Source organism: Nerophis ophidion, linkage group LG19, assembly GCF_033978795.1.
Source record: "Nerophis ophidion isolate RoL-2023_Sa linkage group LG19, RoL_Noph_v1.0, whole genome shotgun sequence".
Classification (NCBI taxonomy): domain Eukaryota; kingdom Metazoa; phylum Chordata; class Actinopteri; order Syngnathiformes; family Syngnathidae; genus Nerophis; species Nerophis ophidion.
Window position 1 is genome coordinate 8234144 of NC_084629.1, and position 18462 is coordinate 8252605.

Consider the following 18462-nt stretch of genomic DNA (forward strand, 5'->3'; position numbering starts at 1 on the left):
GAAACATACTGTAAAATGTTGAAGTAAATAATGAAGATTAAAAACCAATTACAAACAAAAAATTCAAAAACAACAAAATGTTTTTTTCCACAATGTAAATTGGAAACTATTTCTCATATTCTTCCTGTTTCTGTAATATTTCAATAATTTCTTGTAAAATTATAATTTTTTAATGTAAAATGCTGCAAAATAGTGACATTTGTCGTAAAAAATTCTGTCTTGTATCACAATATTGCAATTTGTTTTTTGTTCTTTTAAAATTGTGGCTTTTTTGTGACAAATTATGATTTTTGTCATAATTTTGGGGGATAAAATTCTGATTATTAATATTATAATATTGCCCAGATGTTTAAGTTTTCTTATAAAATTGTGACTTTTGTCGCGTTAAACTACGATTTTTCATAAAATTGCCAGAATTTTAAGCTTTTCTTGTAAAATTGCGTCTGCTATTGAGTAAAATTCCAACTTTTATCATAATATTGGACACATATTTAGTTTTTCTCGTAAAATTTTTTGCATTGTGTTGAGTAAAAGTACGACTTTTAATATAATAATGCTAAAATTCTAAGTTTTTTGGGGGAAATTGTGGCCTTTTTCTTGAGAAATTCCAAGTAATTTTTCACAACAAGCTTTTTTATATTTGCATGGTATGTATATATTCTTAATGTTGTAAATACAAATCTTTATTTATCTAGAAAAGGGTGGTCCTAAAGAGGTAGCCATTTTTCGGAGGTCTCAAGAAGGTCACAAGTACTAGAATCTGTGTGTGTGTGTGTGTGTGTGTGTGTGTGTGTGTGTGTGTGTGTGTGTGCGTTTGTCAAAGTGACATATGGGGACATTTTTATGAAATTTCACCTTACATATGAGGACCTGTTGAAATATGGGGACATTTTCCATGTCCCCATATTTCCCGCAATGCTATCGTGTTCTAGACCCTCCCAGCATGTTCCCAGACCAAAAATCTCTGAAGTCTTCATTTGTCAAATTTTCAGAAAAAGTGTGTGAAAGTGTGTTTAATTTTTTTGCTCACCTTCGATTTTGCCCCTAGTGGCCATCTTTGCTATTATGACACACACACACACACACTTGTCCTGATATGTCATATGTCCTCATATGTCATGTGGGTCAGAAACTCACACACTCCAACATTTTGAAAAACATCTAATCATTACAGCAATAAACATACTTTTAAATTCTAAATCAAATAACACATGTTCAACTGATCTGATGATCTCAACCTTTTTTATGTTAGTTTTATCTATTCATTTGGTTTATCTGGAGAGGATTTGGGCTAGACAGTTAGTAATAAAGGGATTATGGTGATGATTTAATTGGTTTGATTCAGTATTTTACTGTATTGGGCTTTTTGCTATTATGTTGACTAAAATACAATGCCGCACAATAATTAATTTAAATGTGCCTGAAATGTAGGTTTTTGCATAAACCTTGATTGAGACTAAGACAATAATTCAAATGCAATTCAAACTACATACAGTATTTAATATTTTCAAATGGTTACAATAGCACATGATTTAGGTATTTTTATCTTTGGGACAAATTTTGGATTCAATTGGCGATTGTTTTTGGAGGTATTCACTTTACATTGTGTTCAAGATGGTTACTTCCGCCCACTCTGAAGAGTCTCGGCGTCTGATTGGTCCAATTTTCAGTTAGGCGCTGCCTGATTGGCCAGTGGATGATGTCTGCTCCTAACAGAGGGCTAAATCACTAGTTAACTATTTTCATCATGGAAGTTATACAGCTCACGTATCACACTTAATATTGAATATATATATAAAAAGGGTTTTCCAAAAGGACCATTTATAATCGAAATACAAAACTTCACACACGATTTTGAGCACAACAGAGCGCTCAGTGAACAGCACTTCCGGGACCTGCATCACCAGAGGGGGACATCTATCTTGGTCACAAACCATCTTTGACAGTCTTCGTCAGCATGGTTGAATCAGGTGAGCATAAAATGGAGTTTAACGTAATTAAATAGACCAATGTTTTTTAACATAGGAAAATAGTTCATTATAAACAACAGTTAAATGTTTTTTGTTATTAATTGCAACCAGATTTGATTTTATGAGGTTAAATAAAGCTATTTCAGTTCTGGGCCAAGGCCAAGGCATTTAATTTTTTTTTTTTAAGTTGCATGGAAGATTATAAGTAGCAGTGATTGGCACACACACACTAGGTGTGGTGAAATTATTCTCTGCATTTGACCCATCACCCTTGATCACTATGCAAGTAAACCTTTTCTTAATTTTAAACAAGACAGACTAAAGTTCTTCAAATTGTTTATACTTTTTCTCAAATACAAATATTTCAATCTGATAAGCACTGTGGAGTTGGCATGTTACTGATATTGTTACATTAGTTCTTTGTTTGAGAAGCTTCATGTCTGCATTGAGCCTAAATTTAACAGTTTTTGAAGGGTTTAGTTCTTTGTTTTATTTCTGTGTCACTGACTTTTTTCATTTTTATGTGTGGATTTGTTAGGCGCATCAACACATGATATAGACATCGTGTCCAAAAGAAGACCGGGACGTAATCCTGAGGCTGAAGCCACCGAGTTTATTTGATCTGGATGTGACAAGTCTTGTTTTAAGGCCCAGTGGATCAATGATTGGAAAGGTTTGTCTTGTTATGTATCATATCAATGGTAACTGTATCAACATCTCATTTGGATCATTTCCTTACTGTCTAATAGAGGTTGTATTATATGGCTTTAATTAGAAGTGTTTGGAATAACAGCGTTCCACGTCCCAATGCACCCGACCTCTATGGCCCCTCGGAGTCTTGTTCACGAGTGGGGGAAGAGTGGATCGTGAGATCGACAGGCAGATCGGTGTGGCGTCTTCGGTAATGCGGACGTTGTATCGATCCGTTGTGGTGAAGAAGGAGCTGAGCCGGAAGGCAAAGCTCTCAATTTACCGGTCGATCTACGTTCCCATCCTCACCTATGGTCATGAGCTTTGGGTCATGACCGAAAGGATAAGATCACGGGTACAAGCGGCCGAAATGAGTTTGGGGCTCTCCCTTAGAGATAGGGTGAGAAGCTCTGCCATCCGGGAGGAACTCAAAGTAAAGCCGCTGCTCCTCCACATGGAGAGGAGCCAGATGAGGTGGTTCGGGCATCTGGTCAGGATGCCACCTGAACGCCTCCCTAGGGAGGTGTTTAGGGCACGTCCAACCGGTAGGAGGCCACGGGGAAGACCCAGGACACGTTGGGAAGATTATGTTTCCCGGCTGGCCTGTGAACGCCTCGGGATCCCCCGGGAAGAGCTAGACGAAGTGGCTGGGGAGAGGGAAGTCTGGGCTTCCCTGCTTAGGCTGCTGCCACCGCGACCCCACCTCGGAAAAGCGGAAGATGATGGATGGATGGATGGATGGTATAACAGCGGTATATGAAAACGATGTTACTAATGCTGTTACTTTTACCGGTAACGAGTAATCTAATAACTTTTATGTACGCTACAACGCTGTTACGATGCGTTTTATGTAATCTGGCATGCTACTTTTGATGTGATTGTATGTCAACAAGACAGCGTTAGAAGCACAAAAGGGTTAGTGCAGGTAATATCTTTTTACTAATGAAAGCAACCCCCAGAAGTAATTACGAACACGATATCAAATAGAAAAAGGCCTCATCCACACGCGAACAAAAACATTCAACAGAACTATCTTAACTGCCACTGCTAAGCTAAAAAATACAGCTGAACTATTCTGCTATGTCTGGGCGCTGAAGTCCCACGTCACTTGGCAAAAGGCACAGCTTTTTAAAGGCACACACACACTCTGCTCTCATGAAATGTCTCTCAACTGCATATGCTAGATATTTAAAACTTTTCTTTTTCAAGTAACACATTAATTACAAACCCCGTTTCCATATGAGTCGGGAAATTGTGTTAGATGTAAATCCATCCATCCATCCACCTCTTATTCCCTTGTGGGGTCGCGGGGGGCACTGGCGCCTATCTCAGCTACAATCGGGCGGAAGGCGGGGTACACCGTGGACAAGTCCAAACGGAATAATTTTTTTTACAAATAATAATTAACTTAGAATTTCATGGCTGCAATACGTGCCAAAGTAGTTGGGAGAGGGCATGTTCACCACTGTGTTACATCACCTTTTCTTTCAACAACACTCAATAACCGTTTGGGAACTGAGGAAACTAATTGTTGAAGCTTGGAAGGTGGAATTCTTTCCCATTTTTGTTTTATGTAGAGCTTCAGTCGTTCAACAGTCCGGGGTCTCCTCTGTCGTATTTTACGCTTCATAATGCACCACACATTTTTGATAGGACTGCAGGCCGGCCAGGAAAGTACCTGCACTCTTTTTTTATGAAGCTGAACACGTGCTGAATGTGGCTTGGCATTGTCTTGCTGAAATAAGCCGGGGCGTACATGAAAAAGTCGGCGCTTAAATGGCAGCAAATGTTGTTCCAAACAGATGGGTAACTTACAGATGTGTAAGTTACCCATGCCTTGGGCACTAATGCACCCCCATACCATCACAGATGCTGGCTTTTCAACTTTGCGTCGATAACAGTCTGGATGGTTCGCTTCCCCTTTGATCCGGATGACACCATGTTGAATATTTCCGTAAACAATTTGAAATGTGGACTCGTCAGACCACAGAACACTTTTCCAATTTGCATCAGTCCATCTTACATGATCTCGGGCCCAGAGAAGCCGGCGGCGTTACTGGATGTTGTTGATAAATGGCTTTCGCTTTGCATAATAGATCTTTAACTTGCACTTACAGATATAGCAACAAACTGTATTTAGTGACAGTGGTTTTCTGAAGTGTTCCTGAACTCATGTGGTGATATCCTTTAGAGATTGATGTCGGTTTTTGATACAGTGCCGTCTGAGGGATGGAAGGTCACGGTTATTCAATGTTAGTTTCCAGACATGCCGCTTACGTGGAGTGATTTCTCCAGATTCTCTGAACCTTTTGATGATATCATGGAGCGTAGATGTTGAAATCCCTAAATTTCTTGCAATTGCACTTTGAGAAAGGTTGTTCTTAAACTGTTTGACTATTTGCTCACGCAGTTGTGGACAAAGGGGTGTACCTCGCCCCATCCTTTCCTGTGAAAGACTGAGCATTTTTTGGGAAGCTGTTTTTTATAGCCAATCATGGCACCCACCTGTTCCCAATTAGCCTGCACACCTGTGGGATGTCCCAAATAAGTGTTTGATGAGCATTTCTTAACTTTATCAGTATTTATTGCCACCTTTCCCAACTTGTTTGTTGCGTGTTGCTGGCATCAAATTCTAAAGTTAATGATTATTTGCACCAAAAAAATGTTTATCAGTTTGAACATCAAATATGTTGTCTTTGTAGCATATTCAACTGAATATGGGTTGAAAAGGATTTGCAAATCATTGTATTCTGTTTATATTTACATCTAACACAATTTCCCAACTCATATGGAAACGGGGTTTGTACTTAATTTAATAATTATTTACATTTATGAAAGAGTAATTCTGTTTGTAATTGAATTTTTAGTCAAGTAACGACTATTATTATTCCTTTTTAAAACAGATATTCCAAACATTGTTAATTGATAAACTGTTTTATCAGGATATGGTGTATTTGCTCTTGCATCAATTTAAAAAGGTTCTTTTGTGGTCGAGTACCGAGGGAAGTTCATCTCAAGACATGAGCGGGACAAGAGACAGAAACCCTCTATAAATATCTTTACTATTTATCTGGCATTATATGCTCATAATGTTAACAACAAAAAGTGCTGATAATGTTATAATTAATAAGTTCTAACATTATTTTTATGTGTTTTGTTGCAGACACCAACTGTTGATGTTCTATCTCAACATTCTCCAGATTCATGTGAGCGATAAACCGACTTCATCCCTCCAACAGGTTATGACTTGACTATTTTACTATCCATCCATCCATCCATTTTCTACTACCTGTCCCTTTTTTGGGTTGGCGGGGTGTGCTTGAGCCTATCTGAGCTGCATTCGGGCGGAAGGCGGAGTACACCCTGGACAAGTCACCACCTCATTACACGGCCAACACAAATAGACAACATTTACACTCACATTCACACACTAGGGCCAATTTAGTGTTGCCAATCAACCTATCCCCAGGTGCATGTCTTTGGAGGTAAGATGAAGCCGGAGTACCCGGAGGGAACCCACGCAGTCACGGGGAGAACATGCAAACTCCACACAGAAAGATCACGAGCCCAGGATTTAACTCAGGACTACTCAGGACCTTCGATTTGTGACGCACATGCACTAACCCGTGTCCCACCGTGCTGCCCTATATCTGCTAAAAACTTGACACAACCTATACTTCAAAAGACATTTAATCCTTTTAACCTCTCACAGATCAGTTTATATGACAAAAATGTTTTAAGCGTACTTCCATGTTAGTCTGTGGAATTTACAACTCATGTTTAGCAAAACAGGAGATGTTACAGGTCAGCAACATGAATTCTATATGTGATCACTTGTCATGTACTCATATTGTTTGAGCTAAAAAAGACTTCAGTGTGTTTCATATAAGGTCCTCATATTTTTCTGAACCACATTAGTGTGTGTTACAATGTTTAATTCAAAGCTTTAAAATGAGTGTTTCAATCCAGGTCCTCATATTTTCTGAACCACATTTTAGTGAATGTTACATTCTTAAATAATAGTCTAAGAGCTAAAACGCTATAATAATCTTTACTGTTTATGTAGAATTATATGCTCAGAATATTATCAACCAAAAGTGGTTGTTAATGTTATAATTAATTAGTTCTGACATTATATTTTTGTGTTTTGTTGCAGACACCAACTGTTGGGGTTCTATCTCAACATTCTCCAGATTCAGATGTGAGCGATAAACCGACTTCATCCCTCCAACAGGTTATTACAAGTCTATTTTTACTATATCTGCTCTAAATGTGACCCAACCTATATTTTGAAAGACATTTATTAATTTTAATCTCTCACAGATCAGTTTATATGACAACATTTTCGTAAGGGTACATCCATGTTAGTCAGTAAGGAGTTTGGAACTCATGTTTAGCAAAACAGGAGATGTTACAAGTCAACAACATACATTCTACATGTGACCACTCGTCATGTCCTTATATTGTTTGATCCAAGAAAGACTTAGGTGTGTTTCATATAAGGTCCTCATATTTTCTAAACCAGATTAGTGTGTGTTACAATGTTAATGTCCAAGCTTTAAAATTAGTGACTCAATTCAGGTCCTCATATTTTCTGAACCAGATTTTAGTGTGTTTTATATTCTTAATTAATTGTCTAAGAGCTGAAACTCTGTAATAATATTTTCTATTTATCTGGCATTGTATGCTCAGAGTTTTATCAACAAAAAGTGCTGATAATGTTATAATTAATTAGTTCTGACATTATATTTTTGTGTTTTGTTGCAGAAACCAACTGTTGAGGTTCCATTTCAACATTCTCCAGATTCAGATGTGAGCCATTAACTGACTTCATCCCTCCAACAGGTTATTACATGTCTATTTTTACTATATCTGCTCTAAATTTGACCCAACCTATATTTTGAAAGACATTTATTTATTTTAATCTCTCACAGATCAGTTTATATGACAACTTTTTCGCAAGGGTACATCCATGTTAGTCAGTAGAAAGTTTAGAACTCATGTTTAGCAAAACAGGAGATGTTACAAGTCAACAACATAAATTCTACATGTGAGCACTCGTCATGTCCTTATATTGTTTGAAGCAAGAAACACTTAGGTGTGTTTCATATAAGGTCCTCATATTTTCTGAACCAGAAAATGTGTGTTACAATGTTAATGTCAAAGCTTTAAAATGAGTGTCTCAATTCAGGTCCTCATATTTTCTGAACCAGATTTTTGTGTGTGTTACATTCTTATTGAATTGTCTAAGAGCTGAAACTCTGTAATAATCTTTACCCTTTATCTGGCATTGTATGCTCAGATTTTTATCAACAAAAAGTGGTGAGAATGTTATAATTAATTAGTTATGACATTATATTTTTGTTTTGTTGCAGAAACCAACTGTTGAGGTTCTATCTCAACATTCTCTAGATTCAGATGACAGCCATAAACCGACTTCATCCCTCCAACAGGTTATTACATGTCTATTTTTACTATATCTGCTCTAAATTTGACCCAACCTATATTTTGAAAGACATTTATTAATTTTAATCTCTCACAGATCAGTTTATATGACAACATTTTCGTAAGGGTACATCCATGTTAGTCAGTGGGGAGTTTGGAACTCATGTTTAGCAAAACAGGAGATGTTACAAGTCAACAACATAAATTCTACTTGTGAGCACTCGTCATGTCCTCATATTGTTTGAACCAAGAAAGACCTAGGTGTGTTTCATATAAGGTCCTCATATTTTCTGAACCAGAGTAGTGTGTGTTAAAATGTTAATGTCAAAGCTTTAAAATGAGTGTTTCAATTCAGAAAATGCAGTGCCTCTTGTTTACAGCCGGTTTCTGCAGCGCTGTTTTCATTGATCAAAGTATTTTTTCGGTGGTCGTGTTTTTGGTACATAACTTGTAAATAGTGCGCAAATAATAGGCTATATATATATAAATACATTCAAACCCCGTTTCCATATGAGTTGGGAAATTGTGTTAGATGTACATATAAACAGGATACAATGATTTGCAAAGAATTTTCAACCCCAATTCTGTTGAATATGCTACAAAGACAACATATTTGATGTTAAAACTGCTAAACATTTTTTTTGCAAAGAATTTAGGGATTTTACCATCTACGGTCCGTAAAATTATCAAAAGGTTCAGAGAATCTGGAGAAATCACTGCACGTAAGCGATGTACTGCATTAAAAACCGACATCAGTGTATAAAAGATATCACCACATGGGCTCAGAAATACTTCAGAAAACCACTGTCAGTTACTACAGTTGGTCGCTACATCTGTAAATGCAAGTTAAAACTCTACTATGCAAAGCAAATGCCATTTATCAACAACACAGAGGAACGCCGCGGGCTTCGCTGGGCCCGAACTCATCTAAGATGGACTGATGCAAAGTGGAAAAGTGTTCTGTGGTCTGACGAGTCCACATTTCAAATTATATATGGAAATTGTGGACGTGGTGTTCTCCGGAACAAAGAGGAAAATAACCATCCGGCGCAAAGTTCAAAAGCCAGCATGTGTGATGGTATGGGGGTGTATTAGTGCCCAAAGCATGGGTAACTTACACATCTGAGAAGGCACCATTAATGCTGAATGGTCCATACAGGTTTTGGAGCAACATATGTTGTCATCCAAGCAACATTATCATGGACGCCCCTGCTTATTTCAGCAAAACAATGCCAAGCCACGTGTTACAACAGCGTGTCTTCGTAGTAAAAGAGTGCGGGTACTTTCCTGGCCCGCCTGCAGTCCAGACATGTCTCCCATCGAAAATGTGTAGCGCATTATGAAGCGTAAAACACGACAACTTAAGCTGTACATCAAGCAAGAATGGTAAAGAATTCCACTTTCAAAGCTTCAACAATTAGTTTCCTCAGTTCCCAAACGTTTATTGAGTGTTGTTAAAAGAAAATGTGATGTAACACAGTGGTGAACATGCCCTTTCCCAACTACTTTGGCACGTGTTGCAGCCATGAAATTCAAAGTTAATTATTATTTGCAAAAAAAAAAAAGTTTGAGTTTGAACATCAAATATGTTGTCTTTGTAATGCTTTCAATTGAATATGGGTTGAAAAGGATTTGCAAATTTTTAATCGAAGTTAATCACACTATTTCTCTTATTAATCGCGATTAAATGCATTGTATACGCAAAGCCCAATAATGAATTCAAAAGTAGTGTGTAGTGCACCTTTATTGGAATATTCTTCCACATGAACAAAAGCGCCAAAACATTTGTTGTGCAAACACAATTTAAATCAGTCCTTGTTAAACAGTAGCAGTTAAATAGCAAATTTTATGAAAATCAACTCAAAAAATGTAAATACAAACATTTAAGCTTATTACTACCACTGCCAGGGTATTTAAGTTATCCTGTTTGTTAAGGAAAATAAATATAATCTACATACAAAACTCTGAGCCACAATCATAACATCTGAACAGGCAATTTCTGAGGTAACAGCAGAAACATTTTTTTTTTTATCAGGGATCTTATGTTTAAAAAACCTATATTATAGGTAGTGGGCTGTTTTAGGGAATTTTGGATCAAATTATCCGTAGTAGCAATATTAATAATGTTGTGTTTATTCTGCGTAGTGCACTTAAAATAATTATGACCATATCTGTTTGCTTGGTGCTTTGATAAACTGAACGCATATACATGGTACTATATTGTAATGTTATGAGCCAGGGGAAAAAAAACTACCCTACCCAGCATGCAACAGGAGTGACGAGCATGCGCGGTAGCCCGGGATAGGTTGTGTCGCCATGACGGCATCTTGTATGTTGTGATATGCACGCTCTGAAAGTAAACGTTAAGAACTCAGCCAACACTCCTCGTCTGCATTATTCATAAATAGACAGACAACACATACTCCGCTACTTCACAAAGCACAATATGTTAAATGTTTACTTTTACAGTTTTCTAATTCTTCCTTTCAGATTGACAGCAGGACAAATCGCTGGAAGTAGGTATGTCTCAAGCTTCTTCCACTTGGTCCACTCCAAAGCGGGGTAAATAAATAATCCACATTATTTACTAGAATATTATGTTACGTTTTGCACCTTTTCACTGTGTTATAGTCATTATTCCTTCAGTAAGAAATTGTATTTTGTCTCCTTTATGACAACTGCAAAGGGGAAGAAGTGGAAGCAGTTGAATGACACATGTTGCATTTTGTAACTGGCAACAAAGTACCAGGTAAAAAAGATTGTGAAGCCTGCCTCCATAAAGAACTAGTAGCTCTACAGGACAGAGATTGGCTTGCCATCAAGTACTACATCCATAACAGAATTATATTTAAAAAAGGGAAAAAAAATGTTTTCCCACATCTTCTGTGGTAGTTTGAGTATGTTACCAGCAATTAAAAAAGCAAAATAAACAGCAAGCGTTTTGTATTTATTCCATATAATTCTTAGCGACAAAATCCACAAAAACAATTCAGTTACACTTAGTCGACAATTACATTTTTACCCATGTTTCTTTTAAACTCTTCTTGGTTTTAGATTACAGTAGCATGGGATTGGGATTTGTTTTAAATGACAACACATCAACTAAACCAACTCAGGTGGTTTTGTTAAGTCTCTGATGTCATTAGCCTCATAAGTCACATGAACCTGAAATCTTAAACACTCTGTGACGTCATGGTCGTCATATGTCACATAAACTTGAAATCTTAAACACTCTGTGATGTCATGGTCATCATAAGTCACATGAACCTGAAATCTTTAACACTCTGTGATGTCATGGTTGTCATATTTCACAAACTTGAAATCTTAAACACTCTGTGACGTCATGGTCATCATATGTCACATAAACTTGAAATCTTAAACACTCTGTGACGTCATGGTCATCATATGTCACATGAACCTGAAATCTTAAACACTCTGTGACGTCATGGTCGTCATATGTCACATAAACTTGAAATCTTAAACACTCTGGTCTTCATTTGTCACCTAAACCTGACAAGTCCTCATATGTACCATAAAAATCAGGTTCAGAAAAAAACAAAAGAGTTGCAAAAATCTCAATAGACCACTGTGTTTCTAAAATTCTGGTTCACTAACCGTCTGATTCCCAGGCCTGTAGGACCATTGGAAAGGCATGTCCCCATATGTCACGTTTTTGTCATAAGTCCTCATATGTCACCCAAACACGTATGTGTGTGTGTGTGTGTGTGTTCTTGTATTACTATCAACAAGGAAAAGTACCTTCCATATAAGGACCGGTGAACAAGTTAGCACCTAAATTATGGTCTCAATACGGAAAACAATTACATCTACAGAAATAGAGAATTTTCTCATTTGGAACCCGTGGTGGTGAAATCTATCAAAATGAGAGTGATCCCAAAAAGGTGGGATCTGTGTCGGTTAGTGTGTGAATGTATTGTGAATGTTGGCTGTCTACCTGTGTTGGCCCTGGGATGGGGTGGCGACTTGTCCAGGGTGTACCCTGCCTTCCGCCCGATTGTAGCTAAGATATGCGCCAGCGCCCCCCGTGACCCCAAAAGGGAATAAGCGGTAGGAAATGGATGGATGGATGGATGTGTGTCGGTTTTAAAAGTGCTCCCCCTCTGGTCAACATATGAAATAACAAGTGTGTGCAAGAAATTGAAATGCGCCCACTTTGGCCAAATTACAAAAATTAAATAAATGTGTATAGAGACATACCGTAACAAGGTGAAGTAAATCATAAAGATTAAAAAACAATTCCAAAAAAAACAAAAAAACAACTAAAAGCTTACCTTTTTTATATTTGCAGAGTATGTATATATTAATAATATTATAAATACATATCTAGAAAGGGTGCTCCTTAAGAGGTAGGCATTTGTCGGTGGTCTCGAGAAGGTAAATAATACAAGAATATGTGTGTGTGTGTGTGTGTGTGTGTTCTTGTATTTCTATCAACAAAGAAAAGTACCTTCCATATAAGGATCGGTGAACAAGTTAGGACCCAAATTATGGTTTCAATACGGAAAACAATTACATCTACAGTAATAGCGCCCTCCCGCGACCCCAAAAGGGAATAAGCGGTAGGAAATGGATGGATGTGTGTCGGTTTTCAAAGTGCTCCCCCTCTGGTCAACATATGAAATAACAAGTGTGTGCAAGAAATTGAAATGCGCCCACTTTGGCCAAAGTTAATTACAAAAATTAAATAAATGTGTATAAAGACATACCGTAATAACGTGAAGTAAATCATGAAGATTAAAAAACAATTACAAACAAAACAAAAAAAACAACTAAAAACTTATATTTTTCATATTTGCATAGTATGTATATATTATTAATGTTGTATATACATATCTTTATATATCTAGAAAGGGTGCTCCTTAAGAGGCAGGCATTTGTCGGTGGTCTCGAGAAGGTAAATAATACAAGAATATGTGTGTGTGTGTGTGTGTGTGTGTGTTTTTGTATTTCTATCAACAAGGAAAAGTACCTTCCATATAAGGATCGGTGAACAAGTTAGGACCCAAATTATGGTCTCAATACAGAAAACAATTACATCTACAGTAATAGCGCCCTCCCGCGACCCCAAAAGGGAATAAGCGGTAGGAAATGGATGGATGTGTGTCGGTTTTCTAAGTGCTCCCCCTCTGGTCAACATATGAAATAACAAGTGTGTGCAAAAAATTGAAATGCGCCCCCTTTTGACAAATTACAAAAATTAAATAAATGTGTGTAGAGACATACCGTAATAACGTGAAGTAAATCATGAAGATTAAAAAACAATTACAAACAAAACAAAAAAAAACCTAAAAACTTATATTTTTCATATTTGCATAGTATGTATATATTATTAATGTTGTATATACATATCTTTATATATCTAGAAAGGGTGCTCCTTAAGAGGTAGGCATTTGTCGGTGGTCTCGAGAAGGTAAATAATACACGAATATGTGTGTGTGTGTGTTCTTGTATTTCTATCAACAAGGAAAAGTACCTTCCATATAAGGATCGGTGAACAAGTTAGGACCCAAATTATGGTCTCAATACGGAAAACAATTACATCTACAGTAATAGCGCCCTCCCGCGACCCCAAAAGGGAATAAGCGGTAGGAAATGGATGGATGTGTGTCGGTTTTCAAAGTGCTCCCCCTCTGGTCAACATATGAAATAACAAGTGTGTGCAAGAAATTGAAATGCGCCCACTTTGGCCAAAGTTAATTACAAAAATTAAATAAATGTGTATAGAGACATACCGTAATAACGTGAAGTAAATCATGAAGATCAAAAAACAATTACAAACAAAACAAAAAAAACAACTAAAAACTTATATTTTTCAAATTTGCATAGTATGTATATATTATTAATGTTGTATATACATATCTTTATATATCTAGAAAGGGTGCTCCTTAAGAGGTAGGCATTTGTCGGTGGTCTCGAGAAGGTAAATAATACAAGAATATGTGTGTGCGTGTGTGTGTGTGTGTGTGTGTGTGTGTGTGTGTGTGTGTGTGTGTTCTTGTATTTCTATCAACAAGGAAAAGTACCTTCCATATAAGGATCGGTGAACAAGTTAGGACCCAAATTATGGTCTCAATACGGAAAACAATTACATCTACAGTAATAGCGCCCCAAGCGAGCCCAAAAGGGAATACGCGGTAGGAAATGGATGGATGTGTGTCGGTTTTCAAAGTGCTCCCCCTCTGGTCAACATATGAAATAACAAGTGTGTGCAAGAAATTGAAATGCGTCCACTTTGGCCAAATTACAAAAATTAAATAAATGTGTATAGAGACATACCGTAACAACGTGAAGTAAATCATGAAGGTTAAAAAACAATTACAAACAAAACAAAAAAACAACTAAAAGCTTACCTTTTTTATATTTCCAGAGTATGTATATATTAATAATATTATAAATACATATCTTTATATATCTAGAAAGGGTGCTCCTTAAGAGGTAGGCATTTGTCGGTGGTCTCGAGAAGGTAAATAATACACGAATATGTGTGTGTGTGTGTGTGTGTGTGTTCTTGTATTTCTATCAACAAGGAAAGGTACCTTCCATATAAGGATCGGTGAACAAGTTAGGACCCAAATTATGGTCTCAATACGGAAAACAATTACATCTACAGTAATAGCGCCCTCCCGCGACCCCAAAAGGGAATAAGCGGTAGGAAATGGATGGATGTGTGTCGGTTTTCAAAGTGCTCCCCCTCTGGTCAACATATGAAATAACAAGTGTGTACAAGAAATTGAAATGCGCCCACTTTGGCCAAAGTTAATTACAAAAATTAAATAAATGTGTATAAAGACATACCGTAATAACGTGAAGTAAATCATGAATATTAAAAAACAATTACAAACAAAACAAAAAACAACTAAAAGCTTACCTTTTTTATATTTGCAGAGTATGTATATATTAATAATATTATAAATACATATCTTTATATATCTAGAAAGGGTGCTCCTTAAGAGGTAGGCATTTGTCGGTGGTCTCGAGAAGGTAAATAATACAAGAATATGTGTGTGTGTGTGTTCTTGTATTTCTATCAACAAGGAAAAGTACCTTCCATATATGGTCGGTGAACAAGTTAGGACCCAAATTATGGTCTCAATACGGAAAACAATTACATCTACAGTAATAGCGCCCTCCCGCGACCCCAAAAGGGAAAAAGCGGTAGGAAATGGATGGATGTGTGTCGGTTTTCAAAGTGCTCCCCCTCTGGTCAACATATGAAATAACAAGTGTGTGCAAGAAATTGAAATGCGTCCACTTCGGCCAAATTACAAAAATTAAATAAATGTGTATAGAGACATACCGTAACAACGTGAAGTAAATCATGAAGATTAAAAAACAATTACAAACAAAACAAAAAAACAACTAAAAGCTTACCTTTTTTATATTTCCAGAGTATGTATATATTAATAATATTATAAATACATATCTTTATATATCTAGAAAGGGTGCGCCTTAAGAGGTAGGCATTTGTCGGTGGTCCCGAGAAGGTAAATAATACACGAATATGTGTGTGTGTGTGTGTGTGTTTTTGTATTTCTATCAACAAGGAAAAGTACCTTCCATATAAGGATCGGTGAACAAGTTAGGACCCAAATTATGGTCTCAATACGGAAAACAATTACATCTACAGTAATAGCGCCCTCCCGCGAGCCCAAAAGGGAATAAGCTGTAGGAAATGGATGGATGTGTGTCGGTTTTCAAAGTGCTCCCCCTCTGGTCAAAATATGAAATAACAAGTGTGTGCAAGAAATTGAAATGCGCCCACTTTGGCCAAAGTTAATTACAAAAATTAAATAAATGTGTATAGAGACATACCGTAATAACGTGAAGTAAATCAGGAAGATTAAAAAAAAATTACAAACAAAACAAAATAATAACTAAAAGCTTTTTCATATTTGCATAGTATGTATATATTATTAATGTTGTATATACATATCTTTATATATCTAGAAAGGGTGGTCCTAAAGAGGTAGGCATTTGTCGGTGGTCTCGAGAAGGTAAATAATACACGAATATGTGTGTGTGTGTGTGTGTGTGTGTGTGTGTATCAATGCATTTGTTCATTTAAAGTGTTTATGTGGGCTGTGCAGTGCTGGGCGCTATCTTCATTTCCATAAATTAGCATCCAAGTATTAGTAGAGGATATAAAAAGACTTGAAGTGTGGCTGCAGCTTTATTTGGGTTTATGCATGAGGATTTATGCCCTGAGAGTCACCTCAGCCTCGCAAGCTTGGCTAGTCTGTAAAATGCAGATAAAAGACCTGCAACTAATTTGTATAAACTACCCACGCCCTGCCCCAGTGCTGCCAGTGGGTATTTCTCTCTCTTTCCCTCTATCAGATCTTACCTGCTTCCCCATGGCTGCGGTGCTAAGTGTTCCTCCCTGGCGGGTTGGAGGCCGGAGCCGAGTGCAGAGCGTCAGGCAAGCTGCTGTGATTCCCGGAGGTAAACAAGGCAGGAGGTTGGAGGTGGAAGGTGTTCTGTCTCTGCTGTACACTCCCATTATCGGGGTGTGTGCACACATACTTCACTGACACGGGACTGGCTGTCATCTCGGCTGCAGGTTTACACAGGAGCATGAAGAGCCTCTGGGGGGGGAGAAAGTCTTTTAACCCTTCTTTGGACTGGAGGCACAGCAGACCAGCATCAGCTAAAATCCAACAGACAGAAATGGTGTAGAATCAGCACAGGCCCTGGTAGCAACTAGAACTAAACTTACGGTATCTTGCCAAAAGTATTTCGTTCACCTGCCTTGACTCACATATGAACTTGAAGTGCCATCCCATTCCTAACCCATAGGATTCAATATAATGTCGGTCCACCTTTTGCAGCTATTACAGCTGCAACTCTTCTGGGAAGGCTGTCCACAAGGTTGCGGAGTGTGTTCATTGGAATTTCCCAACATTCTTCCAAAAGCGCATTGGTGAGGTCACACACTGATGTTGGTCGAGAAGGCCCGGCTGTCAGTCTCCGTTCTGATTAATCCCAAAGGTGTTCTGTCGGGTTCAGGTTAGGACTCTGTGCAGGCTGTCAAACATGGGCTTGGACTTGAGTTGTTTTTATCGATGCAGAGAATATTTGGGACGAGCCAGGCGTCCCAAATATTCATTGATATTCTAACAAAACAACACAAAAAGGCAAACAAAGGGCGCACACAGTGGCGGAGAACAAATACTTGGCTACAAAAACAAATGACTAGAATAAAGGCTGTAAACTAAAAACGTTAAACAAAAACACTTGCACTGAGGCATTAATACAAAAACTTACGTGGCGTGGTCAGAAAAACGAACAGCAAGGCATGAAGGTCAATACATGGAAATGTGGTTAAGGTATCAGAAGGTAAGGTAAAGTTGCCAGGACGAGGACGGAAACAGAACGGCTTAAATAATGACTATGATGGTGATTAGTAACAGCTGTGAGGGCTGAGGACAGGGGCGTGAATTGAGGGCAAGGTGAAAATCAATGGGTTGGCATGGAGACAAAAACCATCCAGGAAGTGCAAAAGCAGAACTGAAGGTCCAAAAAAAAACAAAGATAACATGTCCAAACATGACAAAATCAAAACATAATCCATAGGCGTGACACAAGCCAGTCAAGTTAATTTACACCAGACTCTGTCACCCATGTCTTTATGGACCTTGCTTTGTGCACAGTCATGTTGGAAGAGGTATGGGCCCGCTCTGAACTGTTCCCACAAGGTTGGGAGCATGGAATTGTCCAAAATGTTTTGATATACTGGAGCATTAAAAGTTCCTTTCACTGGAACTAAGGGGTCAAGCCCAACTCCTGAAAAAAACAACCCTACATCATAATTCCTCCTCCCCGAAATTTCACACTTGGCACAATGCAGTCCAAAAGGTGGTCCCAAAAAGGAGGGATTTTCTCAAATTGACTGTGTGTCGGTTTTAAAAGTGCTCCTCCGCTGGTCAACATATGAAATAACAAGTGTGTGTGTAAACATTTGAAGTGCTCCCCCTCTGGCCAACAGATGTAATAACAAGTGTGCGTAAGAAAATGCGCCCCATTGGGCCAAACTTAATAAAATAAAAAAAACTACAATAAAAAACACTAATAAATTATATAGAAAAATCATATAATAACGAAGTAAATAATGAAGACAGTCCTAAAGAGGTAGGGTTTTTTGGAGGTTTCAATAAGGTAACAGTGAGTGTGTCTTGTATTTCCACCCTTCTTGAGACATCCAGAAGGAAAAGTACATTCCATATGAGGACCGGTGAACAAGTTAGGACATAAATCACGTTCCCAATTCCTTAAAACCATTGCATCTAATAGAGAATGTCTCACTTGCACCCCTGGTGGCGAAATCTATCAAAATTAG

At 37.7% G+C, this 18462-nt stretch overlaps 2 protein-coding genes across 2 annotated transcripts in view; both read right to left on the reverse strand.

Annotated features, from left to right (window-relative positions):
• mid1 (midline 1) overlaps positions 1-16630 on the reverse strand; it is a 184425-nt gene extending 167795 nt beyond the window's left edge. Inside the window, exon 1 of the mRNA XM_061879079.1 lies at positions 16471-16630. The gene's annotated coding sequence lies outside the window, so the exon portion shown is untranslated. The remainder of the gene's footprint in view (positions 1-16470) is intronic.
• LOC133537918 (rho GTPase-activating protein 6-like) overlaps positions 16471-18462 on the reverse strand; it is a 115035-nt gene continuing 113043 nt past the window's right edge. The window contains exons 16-17 of the transcript XR_009802891.1: positions 16650-16773; positions 16471-16553 (exon numbers count right to left, since the gene is read on the reverse strand). The gene's annotated coding sequence lies outside the window, so the exon portion shown is untranslated. The remainder of the gene's footprint in view (positions 16554-16649; positions 16774-18462) is intronic.